The sequence below is a fragment of the Grammomys surdaster genome, unplaced genomic scaffold, assembly GCF_004785775.1.
Source record: "Grammomys surdaster isolate TR1022 unplaced genomic scaffold, NIH_TR_1.0 132, whole genome shotgun sequence".
NCBI classification, from domain to species: Eukaryota; Metazoa; Chordata; class Mammalia; order Rodentia; family Muridae; genus Grammomys; species Grammomys surdaster.
Window position 1 is genome coordinate 3,631,105 of NW_021604590.1, and position 22,126 is coordinate 3,653,230.

The window sequence follows — 22,126 nt, forward strand, 5'->3', positions numbered from 1 at the left end:
AGAAAAGCAGGCATTTGCTCACCCAGTAACATCATCTTTAAATCCTTCCTTCGGTGGATGATTTCATTAAATTATAGAAAGTGTTCCTTTCCCGTTACCGGGGTAAGGTAAGGAATGTCTAGCATTGGTCTGTGAGGGCCAGTCTCAAAGGTGCCCACAGCAGCACTTCCTTAGTGGATTTCTTGCTACTGGAAATGCTAGAAGCCCCAAGACCTTCCTCACTGTCAGTCTTTTTACCTTCTTGTTGGCAGCTAAGGCCTCAGATGCCCCAAGTGCACACAGTCTCTCCTTCCTGTTTTACAAAATGAAAGATGCATGAATTTTTTTGAATGAGAGCACCTCTCATAGGCTCATATATTTGCTTAGTTCTCCGTTGATGAGCTGTTTGAAAGGAGGTGTGGCCTTGCTGGAGTAAGTGTGTCCTTGTTCAAGGTGTGTCACCGGGTGTGGGCTTGGAGGTATCAAAAGCCCAGGCTCTCTGCCTGCAGATCCAGATGAAGTTCTTAGCTACGCCTCCGTGTCAGCCGGCATGCTGCCAAGTCCCCCATTAAATGCTTTCCTGTATAAGAGTTGCCTTGGTCACGGCGTCTCTTCACAGAAATGGAACTTTAACACAGACAGTATCTGTGTTAAACAATACAGTGTGATACAATGAAACGGCGCTTGGAGGAAAATGTACAACAGCAACCGCCTGTTACAAGGGAGGAAAACTCTCAACCTCTAACTTCACAGACTGTATTTGTGTACTAGGGCCACAAAACAAACTCCACAGACGGGGTGAGAAACCACAGAAAGTTATTTTCTGCAGTCGAGGAAGTCCAAGATCAAGGAGGACTAGGGTTGGTTGCTTACGAGACATGTCTTTCTGGCTTGCTGCTTTTCTACTGTGCGCTCACCTGACTTATCTGTGCATATAAACAGAGAGCTCTGTGGCATCTCCTCTTCTAATCAGGATACCAACTGGACCATGTAGGACCCCGCCCTATGACCCCAGTCATCCTTAATTACCTACCTAATGAACTTCAAATAGAGTCAACCTGGGGTTTAGGGCTGTAAAGTATGAACATGAGGTTAAGAGACTTGAAAATAATACTTAATAGAACAGGAGTAAATTAATGCTAGCACTCTAAGGAGGAAAGAGCATTGTAGAAGAGAGGAATGAGATGGAGAACATTAAGAAATACAATCAGTGAACGAAATGTTTGTTCTTAGAGAAAAGTCAACAAGATTGACAAAAGTTTGGCTTGACAAAGAAAAAAATTAGAGGATATACAAATTAGGTGAATTCAGAAATTAAAACCAAGACCTTACTAAACATCTTCACATGTATCCTTATTATTTTCACCTGTATGTGTACACTCATGAATGTGTCCGTGTGTGCACACGCATCCAGGTGTCTATGTGTATCTATATGTGCATAAGTACAGGTACCCACAAAGGCCAGAGCCTTCGGTTTCCCTGGAGCTGGAATTATAAACAGTTATGTGCTACCTAACATGGGTGCTGGGAACTAAATTCCATCTTCTGGAAAAGCAGTAAACACTCTTGATGGCTAAGCCAATTCTCCAGACTCTTACTAATATCTTACAGAAAAAAAAAAAAGATCATAAAAGTGTACTATGAAGGATTCCACACCATGATTATATACATCACAAATAAGTGGGGTTTACCCAGGGATACCACGTGGTTCACATGCAAATCAGTACCACATTCTACCTAATAGAGTCAAGGAGAAATCATGACCATCTCAGTTGACACAGAAAAAGCATTTGACAAAATTCAACTTTTTCTTGATTTTGAAGAAAACCTAGGTATGGAAGGAAATTTCTTTGAAAAGAGATTTATATGAAAAGCTTTCATTATCATACTTTAGTGGAACAATAAAGCATTCACCTAAAAATCAGAAATAAAACATTAATTTCCCATTTCTAGTGAACACTGTACTGGGAGCTCTAGACAGAGAAGTTAGGCAATAAAAATAAAAAGAAGTCATGTAAACTAACAATAAAAGTAAAGCTATATTTACAGACAGTATATTGAAAATTCCCAACCCCCCCCAAAACACACACACACACACACACACACATCCTTCTACTATGTCAACTGGCAGAGTTATAGGCCATACACTCAACAGGGAAAAACATCAGTAGTATTTTGTTTTTGTTATTGTTCTAGACAGCTGTTCTCTGTGTAACGTCAGCAATAAACAATCTGAAAATGAAATTAAGTGGAAAAGTCATATGTATGCAAAATAACGAAATTTTTTAAAATAAACTTTAACCAAGGACATCTTAAGACAGGAAACAGAACTGAAGGAATTTAAAGATTTTAATAGATTGTTCCGGATTAAGAGATCTAACAATGCTAGCGTGGCTCTTCAAGATTATCTACCGATGCAGTGCAGTAACATTAAAGACCCAAAGGCCTTGTATGAACAAACCAAAAAGTCCATCCTTAGTGTGATGTAGAAATTTAAGTGGCCCCAAAGGGCCAAAACAGTACTTTTTTTTTTTTAAAGAGAAAATAACACTTCCCGATTTCAGAAGGTATCACACTAAACATAGCTCATTTCTGACATGCAGATACACAGATCAACTGAGTAGGATTAACGGTTCAGAAGCAAAAATCCGTTCATCCGTGGCCAGCTGATCTGAAGAGTGTGTCAGGATCATGCAGAGGGAAAAACATTTCTTTTCAAACGTGATGGAGTCGGATGTTGACACAGGAGTGAGTGTGGACTCATCCCTGGCTTCACACAAAAACTAACTCAAAATGGACCAACAATCTAATAATAGGAACCAAAACAATGTAACTCTTGGAAACCAAAGCAAGAGTAAATCTTCCTGATGTTAGATTGGTGATAGACTCTAAGTTTATGACACCTAATGCATAAACAACAAAATAGAAAATAGTCTGCACCAGCTTTTTAAATCTCTGTGTAAGGGGCATTATCATGAGAACATGGTGGGACTGGAGGCACGGTGAGTGTTCACTCACACTTTCCTCTCTTGCAGAGCACCGGGCTCAGTTCCCAGCACCCACATGGCAATTCACAGCAACCTGCAAGTCTAGTTGCAGGGGATTCAATGCCCTCTTAAGATCTTTATAGGATCACACACACATATGATATACATTTATACACGCAAGCATACTACTCAATCAAACATAAAAGGCAGGTCTCCGTCACATGCAGAATCTAGTAAATAATATGTTTTCTTTTCTTAATGGGAAATAACAAGTGTCAGAGAGAATGTAAATAAACAAAAAAATTTATATTGATTGTGAGAATATGGAAAGTAGTTTGGTGATTCTTCAAGAATTCAAATATAAACTTTTCATTAAACCAAGCAATTTCACCCCATCAGCCCCCAAACAGTTGAAACAGGTACTAAGACAAGTATATGTACACATTGTTCATGGCAGTACTATTCACAAAATCCAAAGGACAGAGACAGAGTTCCAGGGGATCTGATATCCTCTTCCAGCCTCTACAGGTGCCTGTACTGACAGTCACATTCCCCAACAGATACACACACACACACACACACACACAGAAACAGGTAACTAAAAATTAAAAATATAAAAGAAACCTATAAAAGATATAACAAATATTGAACATAATGCTATAGTTAAAACTAAAATTTAAGAGTATGACTTAAGATATGGGTGAGTAGGTTTAAAAGCTGAAACTAATTTAAACAAAATATTTTAAAATAATAACCAATACTACTGAATATGTATCATTTGCTAGGCATTATTCCAAGGTTTTCAAATATGTTAAAGTACACAGTCATTTATTAGCCAATTTTATGAAAACTGTCGATGTTTAATCTGTCAAAATATGAAAGTGTTCTTTACATGGCTGTCGTGGTATAACTGAAAGCAATCAAAATTGTATAGCAAAATGTTGGGGAATAATCAAAATGGCCATTATCAAGGAACCAGACACAGAAATACAGTCTATTCGTGGCCATATATTATACAGCAATGAAAAGGACCAATGACACAGGACACAACTTGAAATACTAGAAACACAATCACAAATAAGTGAAGCTAGTTGAAAACTTCAAAACACTGGTGTATCACGCAACATCAACTCCGTAAGATAATAATGATAAACTATACTTTATGGAAGTAGATTCAGGCCTGGAGTGGACACAGCTGGGTTCCACAGTGGGTGGCTTCACAACCAGTCTTAACTGCAGCTCTAGGGGATCCAATGCCTCTCTGGCCTCCACAGGCACCTGAACTCACACATCCACATTCAACAATCTAGATCTTAATATCAGTCGTAGATTCATGAGTGTCTGCTTTTTTTATTGTGCTATATTACTTTAAAATATATGCATTTATTGAGAAATCTATTTTATATTTAGCCACATGGCTTTAAAACAATTATTTTTACAATAAATGATATTGCAAAAGACTGCACATGGACACTACTGCCCTAGGTGTGAGGAGCACATGTGCCCAGACTTGCATGGGTTTCACGACCTTTTATTTCACACTGAAGTAAAACTCTTAACTTTCAAATGCAAGTCACATTTTGATCTATCTCTCCAAATAAGTTCCATAAACTACACAGTGACTCGTTTTTGTTTTTTGAAAAAAAAAACTGAAAACAATAACACTATCCTTTCTTGGAACAATGAAAATAATCTTAACCTATAAAACTACAGACAGGCACTCAATCTCCTCCAGACTAAGCCCGAGACTGAAAGGCGTCTGTTTAAGCTTGGCCCGTTTAGGTTCCAAGAGCCCCTTCTCCGATGTGCACTTTATTTGCTTTTCCTCACCGCTCAGATCATTTTAATGACTAACATTAAAGTACATCCAGGTTGCAACTGCGTTTTTGGAACTATCTTATCCCAATTTATGACCTGTAGATTCAACAGAACATACGTTTTTATTGATAGAAGTTAGGTTCCCTAGTAAAATAGCCAAGAAATAAATTGGAATTTTAATTTTCCACATCCATGCGAATGACAAAAACTACTCAAATTTTTTCTCTCAAAAGTCAAATATATGCTCTTTGGGGTTGGAGAAATGGCTCAGCGGTTAAGACCTCTGGTTGCTCTGGCACACTGTGAACAGACACACATCCAGGCAGAGCACTCACACACAGAAAATAAAAATATTTAAATGCTCTTTAAAGCAAATTATAACAGCTATCACGGTTACTCGTGTTTCTTAGTCCTCCTGCAACTTTCTGATCACTCATTTATCTTGGCTATCTAAGTCATGTGGTAGTCCACAGGATCAACTCTTTTTTTGCAAGTAAATTTATTCCCTGACAATATCACACTTGAATGCTTCCATTTGGATACAATCAAAGTACTGAAAACTCAACAACCTGAGATGAATTTACACTTCGAATAGTAGCAAGGGGCGGTAGTTAAGAAAAGACCCCTTCCAGATGAATGCTGTCCGAGCTCATACTGGTGAAAGGAACACGTGCCATTAGGTCGAATGCAACTGCCTTTGCAGACGTGAGCTGTCAGCGCTACTCATCGAAGTGTAAATTCATCTCAGAAGACCTGGCAGGCAGAAACACTCTCCCCACCGACTTCGCAGCCTCAGTACTTTTGTACAATCAGATCTCTAAGGAAAACAGTATCGACGTGAATGACAGGAACCCCCGATGCTGCTGCGGGAGCCGGAGAGCAGTCGGTTAGATGCGCTTCGCCAAGGCCGTCCATTCCGCAGGCACAGAGAGCTTCAGGAAACATCTCCCTTGTAGCCATGCAGACTTGGACAAAACAGATGACAAATCAGGGTAAAGCACGTACTACAGAAACATTAGACCTCACAGAAGCCCCGGGCATAAGCGGTGATACCGCGACGTGGAGATGTCCCGGGGCTTCGGGAATACCCGCGATCCCTTTAAGCTTCACCGCAGGCCGGAAGTGACCGCACGGCGACACGATTCGAGCTCCTCGGCGCAGCGCGGCTAAGAGCAGCGCGCACGTCCGCGGTTCCGTGGGTTTCCTGTTCTTGCCGTAGTTCTCCGCCGCCAGTCTTCTCCACGTTGGCATTTCGGTCACTAAGTCCCAGAGAAAAGCCTCCCCGCGCTCCAGCCTAAGCCAGGCCTGGTTCCGGGTTCGACCTGCGCTCCCGGCCCGCTCTAGTGACGCACTTCCGGCGGCGACCGTGGTTGCCCCACGAGCATTGCGTTCCGCGGCGTGTTGGAGGCGGAAAACACGTCGGACGCTGTGCAGGGGGATCAGCTTGCTCCTGCACGGGTGAGGGACAGCTCCACCACGGCTCGGTTTCTGGGGCTCCTTACTCACCGAAGTAGATCCTGGGCGGAAATGGGTATACTCCACCGGGCCACAGGACCCGGTGCCTAACGCCGCGGCCGCCTGCGTTCCAGGGCCCTCGTGTCTTTGCACAGCCCAGTGCCTCTGTCGCTTGGCGCAGGAACCTTCATAAGTTGAAAGGATTTGCCAGAGGAATCCCAACCACCGTTTCAACGCCCGTCTAAGAAAGGGCCATCTGGTGTCACCCACCCTCTCGGACTGAATAGCTCAGGTCTTCCTCGGGTTTCCTCCCGGAATTCCTTAGTTTCACAGATTCTGTTTCGTATTCTTCTCACAGGTCGTGCCTTTTGGATCGAAAAGTTCAGGCAGAAAACCTTCAGTTTCAATTCTTCTTTGTATCTCACGATGTTGTATGCCTATGACTGTACCTCATAATCTGGTGTCTGGTTAAGTAATGCTTCTCTGTAGAGAATTTTTACTTCTCGCCCCTCCACAGGGTTGTTTGGTTGTTGGGATCATATCTTTGGTTTGCTGACGTCCTCTCTTGGGTGAGTAGGTATTAATTCTGCTCATCTCTCAAAAAAATCATGCAACAGACAAAATGAATGATTTCCAGAAAAACTTGGTCCACCCTTCTTAATAATGAAACTTGGGGCCTTTCTATATGTTTTCCATTTTGGAAAGCAAGGAAAACTAATAGTCAAAACTAATGAAAAGAAATCTACCTCAGCATCGTGGGTCTGTGCATTGTGTCCATCCTTTGCATAATAAAAGGCATTCTTAGAAATTTCTGTAAACCCTAATGTGCTGTATAGTTTATACCAACTTGAAACAAGCTAAAGCCATCGATTGGTGGATAAAGTTGCCGAAAGCCAATAGCTGGGCAGAAGAGACATAGGCAGGGTTTAGGGTTCCCAAGCTTGGGGTCAGGGGAGAACCACAAGGAGAAGAAGGTGGAGGAGGAAGGAGAAACCACCATGGGTTAGGTGAGTCATGAAAACATGGCCTCGAGGGCTGGCCAATTGGAGTTAAGAGCAGCCCAGACGAAACATGGTAAATAATAACTCGGGATTATTGGTAGGAAAGTAGATTCTAATAGCATAGAGGGTACTATCTGCCCAGCTCTTAGGCTGTTTAAGGCTTACTGTAAATAATAAAAGTTGTGTGTCTTTTATCCGGGAACTAAAGAAATGATCAAGGCAGGGTAGAAATCCTGGATTGGGATTAAAATTTTCTACAACATACTGGAGTTTCAAACCTTCCTTGCACAGTGCCTTTGAGAAGCAGCATATGAAGCTGTAAAGGTGAAACCCAAGCTACAGTGGAGACCTCAGGAAGTCTGAGATACCAAGAATGGAGACTGTAGGGAAGCCACAGGTGTTAAACATAACCAGCCTGGTAGAAAGGCCACATGGACCACAACCACTAAGACTATAGGAATGGAGCTGTCCAAGCCCACTGAAGCCAACATCATGATGTAATGTGGCCAAAATGCTGACCATGGTGTTACAGGACTCAGTGTTCAGCTGGTGTGGCCTTAGCCCCACTCCCCCACTGTCAGCCTGTCAGCCTCCTTTCTGTCCGTTTGGAAGGGACAGGCTTATTCTGTTCCACTTTATCCTGAGAGTCTGTAACTCAGCCTTGGGTTTTACAAGGGCTTGAGCATCAAAGGGGACTTAGAAAATGAATTTTGAATAGTGCTGTAACTGTTACAATTATGGGAACCCTTGGAGATGGGCTACTAGTACATAAATATGTTTTGTATTATGAGATGTATGAACAGTACCTACCAGATGCTTACTTGTAGAAATGTGTTGCCAGGCTGTGTATTGTCCTAGATTGATCTCTCTTACATGCTCTCCTGTTCTCTTCCCCAGTGCCATGACATAGAAATACAATGTGGCCAAGCAACCATGGACTGAAATCTCTGCAGATACATAATTAATCTTCCTTGTAACTTGTTTTGTCAGATATCTTGTTACACTGGTAAAAGTTGGGTGAACACAGGGTCACACTTCCTTGTGTTGGTTCCTCTCCACAGCTACACTATGGAGTGACACCAATCCTGCAGCCTCCGAACCACATACACCCTTTATCAAGTCCAGTCAATTGGTTGCATTGATTACAGCTATTTTTTTTTTAATCCCAAAATAGTAAATTAGATTTTCCCAAACACTTTTGGAAATCTTCATTTGGACTCTGATGGGGATATTGTTAAGATTCAAATTGCTTCTTCACTTTGATACTGCAATAGTATCGTCACCTGCATGATGTCATATCATCTGTTGCTTATCACTGTCTCACTTGACCCTGTTGCTCAGTACCAACTCTTTGTTCAGAGATACAAATATTGTCACATAAATACATAAAAAAAGAATTTTCAACTGTTTGCGAATGAGAAAAGGTAATGATATTTTCCATCTTCAAAATCTTATTGAAAATAAAAATATTCACTTAAAGTTATGAAAAATGCATTCACTGACCTTTAAAATTTGGCAAGCCCCAAAAGACAAGACAATTAAAGAAGTCAAGCAAAAACTCGAAGAAAATATATGAAGCCTGACTAACAGGCACACTCAAGATAAACTGCACCTGCATGGGTTACTGATGGCTTGATTATTTCTGAGTTCTGAGGAAAATGTAACAAGAAGTGACTTGTGTAAGATCATCCATGGCAAGTAAGAACCCAGCCAGCTCATTGCTTATTCGGTAACTGACAATTGTACAGAGAAAGAAAATAAGCAGAGAAAACAGGAGAAGGGGCACTAATTGGAAAGGAACCCATGGTTACTTAGTTAATGTCCTTAGAATTCATCTCAAGACAGGACGTGGAAATCTTCAGAAGCAGTGAGTTAACATGTGGTCACACCAGGTAAAGCGAGCCCTAAATCTGATTCTGTTTAAATCTTTACTAGAAAAGGAGATAACACAGATAGAATCATAAGGGAAGAAAACCTTATAATAGGAGAGGAAACTGAGTGATAGAGCTTCAAGCCTTGGAGCCAAATACTCTCAGTAGGTGCCAGAAATATCATTGATGAGCATCATGGGACCTGTGCCCTACTTATCCCCTGAACCAGCCTCCAGAATAGTGAAATATTGTATTTCTCTTTTATTTGCATGAATTTTGACCTTGTTGCTGCCATCCTAGGAAACTAGTACGTTGTTCAAAAACTGAAATATTTAAATGAGTATTTGATTTTAGAAAGTCAAATGATGCCATAAAGAATGTCGAATAATTGTAATGGTATCAACCACAATTTCTAAGTCAGATACTAAATCAGTGTTTATATTTGCCAGAATCATCAGGCAATGTGACAAGTCATATATCCAAATATAAATTTTACTAAAAATACTTAGTTGCTGTCTAAAGAAGCCTGAGAATGCTAACACTGGAATTCAAGCAATCATACATATTAAGTTCCTTCAACCTTTATGAGAATAGCTCAATAACAAAAGAACCCAGTAAAATAAAAGACAACAACATTAAAAAGTCACATGACAACTGTAGTAAGGATTGAGAATGGCAGGAGCCTTAGAAAAGGGGTGAGTTGCAGTTACCGAGCATTACTCTAGGAGTCAAGGGTACTTACATGAGAGAGTTGACAGGCTTGAGCACGTGAGCACAGACCATGGCAGTCTCTGGACAGCATGATCCCTCTGCTTCAGCTTCCCGTGTACGTTTCTTCGTATTTGCTTTGTGGAATTTGTACGCTTCGTTAGAATTAGTTCTGTGTGAGGAATTACAGCTAAACTATTAATACTTTTTTTATTTGTTTTGTAGTTAAACTAAACTACAATTAGATGAAGTGGCCTGAATACAGACCAGAAATGAAATACACAATGCATATAACTTAGGCACATAGAAGCCACATTTTGCTTTCAAATTAATCACTCTTTATATGCAATTCTGTACTCATTTAATACAAGTACACAATTCAAGCATTCTCTTCTTTGAAATATGATCACTTAATGCTCAAAATGAACATTGTTTGCATCCAAAACACAGCTGAGGAAATTTGATTACCAGATATTGAGGAACTGATCTATTGCTGAATTAAGTTTTAAGTCGGTTTTTATCATCCTTAGTTGTATAATCTCGTTTCTTTAAATATTTCTTTTCAAAATGCCATTTTAAATAGTATAATGTGGATCACTGTTGAATATTAAAATATATATACTCACAGGAAATTACTATAAAATTGTATTAGTGTTGCCAGAACTCAATAAATTACTTCTAAAGAGCTGATGGACCACCCAGATCGTGGTCCAGTACTGTTCTCCAATAAAAATACCCAAGACCCCTCCTAGAGACAGACTGTCAGCATGGAGCCAAAAACACACAAGCTAAGCCCAGAACTTAAAGGAAGAGAGGCATGGCAGCGCATGGGAGGGATCTCAAGGGTCAGAGTACTATTCTTAGACAGCTACAGGTTGATTGACTGGACAAGTATGGTGCTGGGTCATAGGTCACAGAAGAAAATAAACATCAGCAGGTCCAAACCTGCACCAATAAATGACCAATAAGTAAATGAAAACGGAAAAGTGACATCTGTCTTAAAGAATTTTAAACCATTTATACAGTTTCTCCATTATGAAGGGATCAGAGTTCATGAGTATGCATGGGGTATAGTCACTTGCTTACAAATGTATACAAAGGTGGTCCAGAATCTAACCACACTGAGGAAATCTGGCCAACATCATCAGTGGTGGTAAGGCATGCTGATTACTCATCCCTTCCATAAAATATGATGACCACAGCTTTTCATCTAAACAAATAGATCATCTCTCTACAAACCTACAGCCTTAATTCAACTATAAATTATCAGACAAACCAAAATTGTGGAAAATTACACAAAATAGAGAACATTGTGATGCATGAGAGGCAAGAAACAGGAATTCCCATGGTTGCCTATCTTACATCTAGAGATCCCAAACAAAGGTAGGTTGTTCCCTTAGTTAAGAATATACAGAAGTCAGGGCTCCTAGCAAAAATTCTTGAACAAAAGACCCAAAGATGAGCAAACTTTGCCGACAAGACTTGAAATTGACAGAGGGATGCCTGAGATTAGCTGATACTAACACACATGTGGGAAAAAAACTAGGAATACCTGAGATAGCTGATATTAACACATGTGGGAACGAAGCTAGGAATGCCTGAGATCAGCCACATGCTAACCCACCTGGAGAAGAAAAGATGGAAGCAAAAAACAGCCCTGGCTCTCAGTGCATCAGAGATAATGGTTTTCTTCAGAGAATCCACAGAAGGCTATTACCTCAGAAGGGCCACATTTATCCTGGAGTCAAGGCTGTGCTGCCCCCCCCCCACCAGAAAGTTCTAAGGCTTAAAAAATCAAACTGCACCGGGCAGTGGTGGCACACGTCTTTAATCCCAGCACTTGGGAGGCAGAGGCAGGCGGATTTCTGAGTTCAAGGCCAGCCTGGTCTACAGAGTGAGTTCCAGGACAGCCAGAGCTACACAAAGAAACCCTGTCTCAAAAAAACAAACAAACAAAAAAACAAGAAGATAAAAGGATAGAATTTAGCAAAGGACTTAGATAGAGAAGAAACTACAAAATCAACTAATATGCCTGGGCCTAGGGTTATTCTATGGCAAAGTTGAAGTGGTGGTTTCCGGATACGTCATCTGATACAGACATGATATTTTGCTGAAGCAAGACCTGTGGAAGAACACGTGATGTTTGGAGAGAGCATAAATAGGACTCAAAAGACAGTGATGGCACTCTTGCATAGCTAGCCTTGCAATGCTTAGTTGGTTTCATGCTTTTGCTGATCTTCGCTTTGTTGAGAGAAGCACAGCAAAGAACTTCTCCTGGCATCCGGGCTGGTCCTGGTCAGTCCTGCTGACTGGTTCCAATCTGGCGGAGGCCTGGCAGTTTCTGCTGGATCATGCCACTGCTGCAGATTTACATTTGATATCCCAACACTACTGAACTGGATTGCTGGTGTCCTGACAGAGATTGGATTTTTTTTTTTTTTGAGACAGGATTTCTCTGTGTAGTTCTGGCTGTCCTGGAACTCACTCTGTAGACCAGGCTGGCCTCGAACTCAGAAAAACACCCTGACAGAGATTGGAATCACCCCAAAGAACAACTTCTAAACAGGTCCATATCCTCCTGTCCTATTTACCGTCTTCTCTCCCCAACCTTTGGATGATGGGCTAGAAGGGGGGTTGAAGCATTTGAGAACCCTTATTAAAAGTAGGTTTTGAAAAATTGAAGCCTACACAAAGTAGCCTGCTTGGGGCCAAAGGTCAATCTCTAGTACCACAAAGAATAATACAGACATGGATTTAGAAAAAAGTGTTATACAGTGTGGATGACAGTGATGTCTTACTGCAATAAAAATCAGCTTCTGAATGGTAAACTTAGAAAAGGTATTTAACACCCAGGTTGGGTAGGTTTTTGTCTCTAATCCCAACACTGAGGAATCCAAGACTGGAGGATGGCAAGTTTAGAGTCAGACTTGGCTGTGCAGTGAAATCGTTATTCAACCCATCAAAACAAAACTACATATTTAAACCATAAATAGTAATTTTCATAAAGCTGGGCCAAGTGGCACTCACCTTTAATCCTACCACTCACAAGGAGCTCTGTGAGCTCAAGTCCAGTCTGGTCCACAGAGAAGTTTCAAGACAGCCAGAGTTACGTAGTGAAGCCCTGCCTCAAAAAACAAACAAACAAAACAAAAAAACAGATAAAATTAACTCATAAAATTATATTGTATAAAACTGGCTTGGAAATGGCCTTATGGCTCTCTGTTCTCTGTGTGTGTGTGTGTTTGTGCATGTGTGTTTGTTGAGGTGTGGATGCTCAAAGTGTATTACATTACTTGAATGAAACATTCCCTTCACCTTATCACTATGAACAGTGAATATAGCTAGGCACAGTGGATGTACTAGTATATACCAGTAAAATAAGTTTTTGATTTTGGTTTCATTTTTTTCTTCATGTGTGTCTGTATGAGTGTGTGCCATGTGTGTGTACCTGGATGTTCTTGGAGACCACCCAGAGGGCACTGGCTCCTAGTACAGGAGCTGAAAGATGTTATGAGCCATGTGCTATGGCTGATAGGAGTCAAACACTGAGCCATCTTTGTAGCCTGTAAAATAGCTTTTTGTACATCTAAAAAAAGGTAAAGTAAAAGTACATCTCTATTAATTGAAAATGAAAGGACTTTGTTTTACAAAACAATGTCTGTTTTACCTTCCAAACTAAAATGATTCATTTGAACAGTTTTGGTTTTAGTTTTATGCATACCCCTCACCTCAATGACCATGACAGAAAGTTGCATCTGTGATGAAGCTGTTCCTCACACTGTAAGGGCAAAGTCTCACCTCAAGTTCTTTGGCTATTTCAGAATTTTGTAGGATAAATTGATATGAGATTAGTTTTATATGTAATTAGTTCTACAAATCTGTACTCAAAGAAATAAAATTGTGGTAGCAGAGAGGATGCAAAAAACACTAGAACGAAGGCAAGCAAGGCCAGATCGTGGCTTGAGTGACCCAACAAGGAGTATGAACTCTCAGAAGGCTTCCCTTTCTACAAAGCAAGATTTCAGGTGGCTGATCTGTAAAATTCCTTCAAAACCCAGTGTCAGACTGTGATTCGTAAATGTAGATATTTTTCCTATTTTATATCTGGTTTCCATTTTGCTGCTCTTGGGTATTTCAGCCACTTGATGCTCAGTGTGAACACTATGAAACGTTCCTCTGTGACCAAAGGAGCACAGTCTCCCCTTGCAAATCAATAACCCAATCTGGCCAACCTCAGAATGAGTAGTAATCATCAGACTCTGGCAATTCCACAGAGACATTCCATCTGACTATGGGTCCTTACTTTGTTTTAGAAATAATATGCCCTCTCAGTGAGAAATCACTTAGAGCTCTTTAATAACACTTGTCTGCCTGGGGTTAATGCCCAAGGAACAGCTGAACCTGAGTAGAAAGTTACAATAACTAATATGTACTGTCCTATGGTCTTTATTGCTGCAACAAAGCACTATTACCAAAAAGCAAGTTGGGGAGGAAGGGGTTAATTCAGCTTACACTTCATATCATTGTTCATCACCAAAGGAAGTCAGGACAGGAACTTGAACAGGGTAGGAAACTGGAGGCAGGAGCTAATTCAAAGGCCATGGAGGAGTGCTGCTTATTGGCTTGCTCCCTTAGCTTGCACAACCTGCCTACTAACAGAACCTAAGACCACCAGCCCAGGGATGGCACCACCTAAAATAGGCTGGGCCCTCCCCATTGCTCAGTAATTGAGAAAATGCCTTAAGGCTGGATCTCACTGAGGCATTTCTTCAGCTGAGGCTCCTTCCTGTCTGATGACTCTAGCTTCTGTCAAGCTGACACACAATACACGGTAGGCTTCTGTATTTCACATATGCCATCATCTCTAGATCTCTTTTAGATCCTGGGCCCAAGTTATACTTTAAACAATTTAAACAGAGTCAGGAGACTGCAAGTCTGGTCGCTTGGGAAAATGGGAGATTTATACCGCAAAAATCATTGCAATATTTCTTAAGTACGCCTGTGTTGTTCTTTTTGAATAGTTGTTGCCCAGAGTTATCTTGCTCATCTGATGGAATTAGGCCTTTCTCAAGAAGAGAACTGTGGCTTTATGGTAACCCAGGACTTAACATTTGTTGTGACCTTATGCTGCCCCCTTGAGCATGTCAGAGGCATGCTCTTTGGAGATAGATCAGTCCTGGTGAACAATTACATCCTAACATTATAAACGTTGATTGTCTCTAACAGGCTGACTTATCTTTGGGGTATTTTGGAGGTGGTTGTTCCTTCAGCTAAATTCTACGTTGTGTGATTTAATGTCGCATAAGCAAATCTATTAGAAAATCTTTTATGAAGTCAATTCTATTACTTTTTAGTTTCTCCTACATCAATTTGACCACACTAAGGTCAATCTCCTGACTCTTGACCCTTCTCCTAGGTCCTGTGCACTTCCTTGTAAAGAGCCTTACCAAACCAGTTGCTCAACAATCCCCAAGCACAGTATCTAATCTTTAGCATCAACAACCTCCAGGGGATGTCCATCTGCCTGTCCTGGCTAAAGCAAGAATCTACTTGCTTTGGTTTAGACAAAAGTCCTTGTTCGCTGCTCCACTGAAAAATAACAACAAAAAATGGTAAACAGGGATTGGTTTTTAAAATTGTATTTACAGTATTGGCCAGAACTGGGGGAATAGAGAAATTGTCCATCTCTGCCTTGACCGATGGCATTTTACAATTTATATAAGACATGAAACACAATCTGGAAATTTATGCCTGCAAATTTGTTGTGATACGCATTTTCAGAACTGTGAGGGTAACCTTTGCTGGGAGATAGCTCCTTCTCTGCTGTTCCCATAGGAGGGTTTTCCTCCCTTTGCTTTTCAATCTCCTGGAGTAATTCTCATTTGGACACTGTACATTGGGCCGGATGCTTGTTCTAGTATGTTCTGTCCCTGGCCTGTTTCCTGGTCCTGTGTAAACTCCCACCTCCCCAAACAGTGGTCACGCTGAGTTCATTTCTGTACTGAGGTCTCTTAGCTACTACTGCAGGAGGCTTAGATAAAAATCAGCTTTTACTGCTTTAGGTGCTGTTCCAGCTCTGGTTTTCCCTTGATGTATCAAGGGTTAATCAGTTATTAGCTGTCTTAACTTCTATTTCCTCAAACTCCTGAAACAGAATGTTCTAGGGTGCTTCATGCAGAAGCTGGTCCACCTCACTCTGCCCCCCAACTGGGTCCAGAGGAGATAGGCCAGCAGCAAGACTCTTGATTCGCTGTCTCTCTGAGATGTTTCTTAGACCCACATCAGCCCCCCTGCTTAGTTTTGTTGGTCATGCTGGTTTGTTTCCTAGTCAAACTCTTGGCTGAGGTCTTGTCTCTGTTCTGAAATGAAACCTGGTCTGGTCAGACAGCAGAATACTTGCCAGATCCCCAGTCCTGAGGAGAGTGAGCTTGCTCACATCAGGTGTACAACTCTTTTGGACAGGGCAGATGTATGTGAGGTTTTAAGAAAATCTATTACACGAACACGGTGGCATGGATTTGAAAATCACCATCTTCATTTTCCACAAATGAACTACCAATGCCCTTTTAAAAATATTATTTAACCTCACACTCTAAGAGAATGTATAGTTTTTATACTTAAGGAAAATAAACATAAATCATATTTGTATGTACACACGTATTTATTTCTTATGGGACTTATACAGGCCTAGGAAATTAAAACAGTAAATAGGTCTGTATAATAAAGACAAGTGTTGACATTGTAATGACTGAAAGCTAATTTAAATACTAAACAATTGTGACAGGTTTAGTTCATAGATGTGGCAGCTATGGGAATACCTCAAGGCTGTCGGCTTGACTGTGTGTGCAATCAACTAAAGCCCAAGACCCTAGGTACACCTGTGAGGGAGTTTTCTCGACTGAATTATTTGAAATGGGAAATAGCCACCCTAAATCCAGATCTTTTGAGATGGAGCAGTCTACCTTAAATCTTGGCCACACCTTCTGGTAGCTGTCTATATAAAAGACATGGAAGAAGGACACTTGCAGTACACCTGCTCACCCTCACTTGGACGGGCAAGTCCATTCCTTTCACTGGAATTAGAGTCTCCTTCTTCAGGATTCTGGTGTATGCTGAAGACCAGCTGAGACATCCAGCCTTGCAGATTGAACTACTGGATTCTTAGACTTTACGTCAGGAGACAGCCATTGCTGGACTAGTCAGACGAAAACCTATAGTCCAGTCTGATGAATGTAGTTAGATAGATACAGATTCATTCTATCAGTTCTGTTTCTCTAGAGAACCCAAAATAAGACAGGAGACAAGTATTCTTAAGAGCACGGGTCACATACCTTAGTGTCAAGATGCTAAACAACTGAGGCTGAAAGCAAGCCAGCTCCGTGGAGAAGAGATGGCTCAGCTGGCACAGCTTCACTTCAGCACCTAAAACAAACAGCATCTGGCTTAGGCCCAGGTCTGGGCTCCCAGAGGACTCCAACTCCCAGGGTGTTTATCTTCTTGCTTTGTCAAGTAGGAATTCCAGATAAGTGAGTAGACATGGATCTTGTCTCCCCTGCTGGACTTAATTCTTGAGAACAGGGTCCAGCTCTTATCAGCTCTGTGCCCTCTTTTCTCCTTAGCGCTTTGAACTTAGGATTTGGCCCCTTTGTTTCATGGCGGTGTTCATCTGCTTGAGGAGAGGAAAAGGAAAGACTGGGACATAAACATAAATGTGTGTTAGAGATGTGGGTGTGTTATTTTATGTTATTTCCTTCCGGTCCCTTCATATGGCAGTCTTTGTCAGGCTTTCTTTGACAGTGTTTGTTGTATTAAAACAGTATAAGAACCCCAAGATGGACAGCAGCTAAGGAATAACAGCTGAAGTGTTGTTCTTCTGGTCTTCACGTTCCTATGCACACACCCACCTTGTAGTTTATTCTACTAGTTAATTAAAACAAGGACTCTAGTTCTCAAGTAAGCCTCAAACTTTTGGACTCTTGGGCTCAGATCATCCTGTCTCAGTTTCCCCAGTAGATGAGACCACAAGCCCACATCTCTACATTGGGTTTTCCTCCAGCTTCTTTTTATTTATCTATTTATTTTGATGGGGTCTTATTTTGTAGCCCTGGATGACCTGGGACTCCCATGTAGACTAGGGTTTCCTGGAACTCACAGCGTTGATGTTAAAGGCAAACGCCACTGTGCCTGGCTTTCTTTAAGCTTTAAAGAAAGAAAAATACACAGAATGCAAATATCAGAAATTCAAATGATTTCAGACTTCTCGGGAAATCTTTGAAATTTGAAGACAGGCTATAATTTTTGTTCGATTGGTTTTCCAGAGAGTGTTTCACTAGTAGCCAGAGCCTGGCCTCAGGACTGAGGTCCTGAACTGGGATTACACTCTGTCCACCACACTTAGATCACATAATACCAAAAGTGAGTCGCACTTTTATACTGAAAACCAGTCCATAATTACAGCTCTATCTGCCAGATATCCTACAGCGGATGACATCTAAGGTGCCGGTTACAATGCTACTCCGCAGGGGGCCTGAAACAATTAATCTGTGAGATACACCACCGTCCCCTCCCCTCTGGAGGGACACTAAGATTCTTTAGGAGTTAACAACCATTTAAAGTGTAAATGACTGGGTCCAGGGCCCTGCTGCTAAATCCCCCCTTTGAAATTCAAGCGTGCCAGGAGATGGGGTTTCAGGTTCTTTCAGAACTCTGGCTGATCAGGAACCCTTCCAGACCTGTTTGTTTTAACCTGGTACCACGAAAACTGTTCAAGAAATCCTCTTGTGTAAAGGCAAGGAATTGTTCACACCCTGGCAGACTTTTTTTTCCCCTGACAGTTTAGAAGCCGGCCAAGCCATCATCAATTAGTGTGAAAGTTGAAGCTAGGCTGCTTCACTCCTGTTGGAGGATGGGTCCCATCCAAACAAAGGAGAAGACTAGGAACCACTCGTGGGAGCCCAGCTCAAGAATGGAGTTCTGGAGCTCAGCTCAGGAATGGAGTAATAAAATGGTGCAGAAAGGAACAATTTAAATGTGGGTGTTCAAAAGCTGCAGCCTAATGGCAGGAGATGGGGCACCAGTCATAGAGTTTTAGGTGTGCCCCTAATGCTGGCAGTAGTATGTTAAACATCTCAGCTAAAACAGCACGTGAATAATAACCGTGAACAGCGAGTCCTGACTGGACAAAAATCACAATACACAGGTGTCTGTGTTTTAACTCCAGCCTAAGGGACTAAGTTTATTCTTGAATCAAATATGAGTGATCAGAACTCCAGGACAAGGATTCAGATGAAACAAACACTACCTTACAACTCAGTAACAATTCTCTGGAGATTTTACAGTTATAGACCAGAAGAGAGCAACACATCAAGACACTTTGGGAACGCATAGGAGGTAACGATATCAGGTACAAGGGTTGCCATATAGCAGAAAAACCTCCCTGGAGGTTTCAATTAGGGTCTGGTGACAATCTTAGCCCTGAGCTGGTGATCCTGTGAAAGGCACAAAGGTTAGATCAGACAAGGTAGGCAAGAAGTTAGGCACAAAGGTAAGATCAACAAGCAGCTACTGAGGAGCTTGTTGGCCCTACTATGTGCTACTTAGTCCAAGGTCATTTGGCCATCATCACGAGGTTTTTGATCAACTGGCCAGCTTCGTGGAATCTTTAACACAAGAGTGTCCCAAAACCCTGAGCTCAAGAGAAATGGGACTGCCCATGCGTGAGAGGCAAGAGAAGGCTCGGGAAGGCTCTCCACAGGAAGGAAAACAACAGTCTGTCTGAAAAACTAAGTAAAGGCTTTATATGTGTCTTCTTAGAGGGATGGAGATGAACACCAAAATTAGCAACTACGCTAGCTGAAATTCAAGAAGCCGTACTCTATCTAGCCAAAGGAGATGCTCTCCAATTTCTGTTAACTATTTTTCCTACAGTAAGGCTCGTAAATCCTCCATTTAGTGTGTGTGTTTCTCCACTTCTCTTCCAGTTCACCCTTCGGGACAGCAAAGTAAAACTGAACCCTGTCTATTTTATTTTGGCATGATAGGATTTGAACTACAATTATATAAAGCAAAAAAACAAACAAACAATTTTTCCTGTTTTTATTTATTATTTGGTAGAGGAGTGGTTGAGGGGCAGTGGCACATAGTAGGGCCAACATATTTCAATATATCACGTATGTTTACAAAACCTATATGGTTGTTTTTGCTCTTCAAAAGCAACTGGGTCCAAATGGTTCCAAAGAGTTGTGCGAGCGTGCCTGTGGTGGGGGTTGGCAAACTCTATCAACAGAAACAGTTGCTGTTTGTGCAAGTTGATAAGAGAAAGTGAACGTGAGAATATTTGCATGGGAGCCAACGTCTGTGGCTCTATAGATTCGGGCCCCAAATGGAAAAGGTGAGAAGACACCACTGAATAAAGCCAGAGCCAGGTAAAACAAAACAAAACAAAACATCAAAACACCATAAACCCCTCAACTGTTCACACACTGCCTGTCTACTTCTTTGCTGGCAGCCAGGAAGTATTAGTTAGTGAAGCCCTGCATTATGCATTATTTGGACCACCTTGTGAACGGATCCCTGGGGTTGTGATGTATTGCCGAAGGCTGAGTGCTCTCAAAGCGGTAGCAGGAAAAGCCTAGGCTAAGACACTGGATTACACCAAGTGAGGTTTGAATGCTCTGCTGGGAGCTGCGGCAGCTTGTGGAGTCGTCACGCCGTTTTCATTTCAGAGAACTGAGGGGTGACCGCCTGCTCTCAGCAGCCCCCACCCCCACCCCTCAACCTTAAGATCGCGTATAGTGCTGTTTGGACTGAGAGGCCAGGAAATTTTCAAGTGGTTTCATTAAAAAGTTACCGGAGGATAAACAAAATAATTGCAGAAGAATGGGCTGGCAGCGGAAATAATTGAAACAGGCCTAAAGACTCAAGTCTAATCTATTCCTTCAGGACAAAGGAAACAATCCAGGATGGTGGAAGCGATGCTCGCAGTTGGTGTGGTAAGCCAGAGGCAGTGGATGAGGATCTGGATCTACCATAGTTTTACTGACTGACAGAAATAATGACAAAATTGTGATCTCCCCCACTAATATAATCTATTTTCTGTTGTCAATAACATAATACTACCAAACGATCAAATTCTAAAGAAAAATGTATTGATTTTGGGTCATGATTATGGGGGTCCAAAGTGGAGAGACTACATCTGGTGATGTCTTTCTTGCTGAGGAAATCATCACAAGGCCTCATATGGCAAAAGACAGGGAGTATGTGCGTGTGTGAGCACGTGTGTGTGTGTGTGTGTGTGCATGTATCTAGAATGTATCTGACTCCCTCCTTTTTCTTTTTTTTTTAAATAAAGTTGTATGGATCCTATCATGGGGCCTTGTCTGAACCTAGTCACATTTCAAAGCAGGTAGTTTTTAGAGAGGTGGGTTATTTCTGTGCTCTTTGTCCCCGAAAGGTTTACAGGTTTAGAAGCTGCGGTTGGTGAAAAGGAGGTGTATCACTGGAGCCTTTTGTGGAAGAGGACACTGGAACCTCTCTGCCTGAGTCACTGCCACACCTCCATACTTCATGGCTGTTGTGAGGCCAATATTTCATGCCCCCGGGATTGACTGTGGGATTACAGGCCTAAAGTAATAGAGACAAGTGACCACAGCAGAAACTGTAAAACTGTCAGCCCAAATACACACTCCCACTTTCCTGCTCTCTAGGGAGCTGCCACAGTAACAGACATTTAAACAAATTCAGTAGCAGATCTATTGTCTGGAACTCGACTCTGCCACTATCCGAGGAGATACCCAAACCGGATCCAGACCATGGCACCATGTATTCTTATGCAATTCCTACATTATTATCCCATTTCACGGGTGAGTTAAATCTGGAAAGTCGATTACCCAATACCACCCACTCAGTGGCAGAAGCAGAACTCAGACCAGTACTCTCAGACCAAGGCTCATACTTTAAATATCACACCGATTTTGTCACTTGTACAAATATCTTCCAAGTGTAGTCATAGAAAGAAAAAAAAATCTAAATTTCAAAAATGTCAGATCCAGCAGTACGATGGCTTTCTGAAAGTTCACTTGTCATGAAACAAGGTTGGACCATACACGGGAAGAGAGTGAGCAGATACTCGTATATGGCGAACTTGAAAACAAGTCTGAATCGTAATTTGTGCTAGATTTAGAAAGAGCCAAAGCTTTATATAAACCAAATAGACATATTTCAGGTTGCTTATAACTGAGACAAGTAAAAGAACCTAGGTTTCAGCCTTTCCTCCTCCTCCTCCTCCTCCTCCTTCTTCTCCTCCTCC

The 22,126-nt window shown here is 41.6% G+C and overlaps 1 long non-coding RNA gene across 1 annotated transcript; it reads left to right on the forward strand.

Moving 5' to 3' along the window:
• Positions 1–6,176: 6,176 nt before the first annotated feature.
• Positions 6,177–7,057, forward strand: LOC114616779. The gene is made up of 2 exons (XR_003710686.1): positions 6,177–6,242; positions 6,598–7,057. It is a non-coding gene; the product is annotated as an uncharacterized LOC114616779 (long non-coding RNA).
• The last annotated feature ends 15,069 nt before the right edge of the window (positions 7,058–22,126 follow it).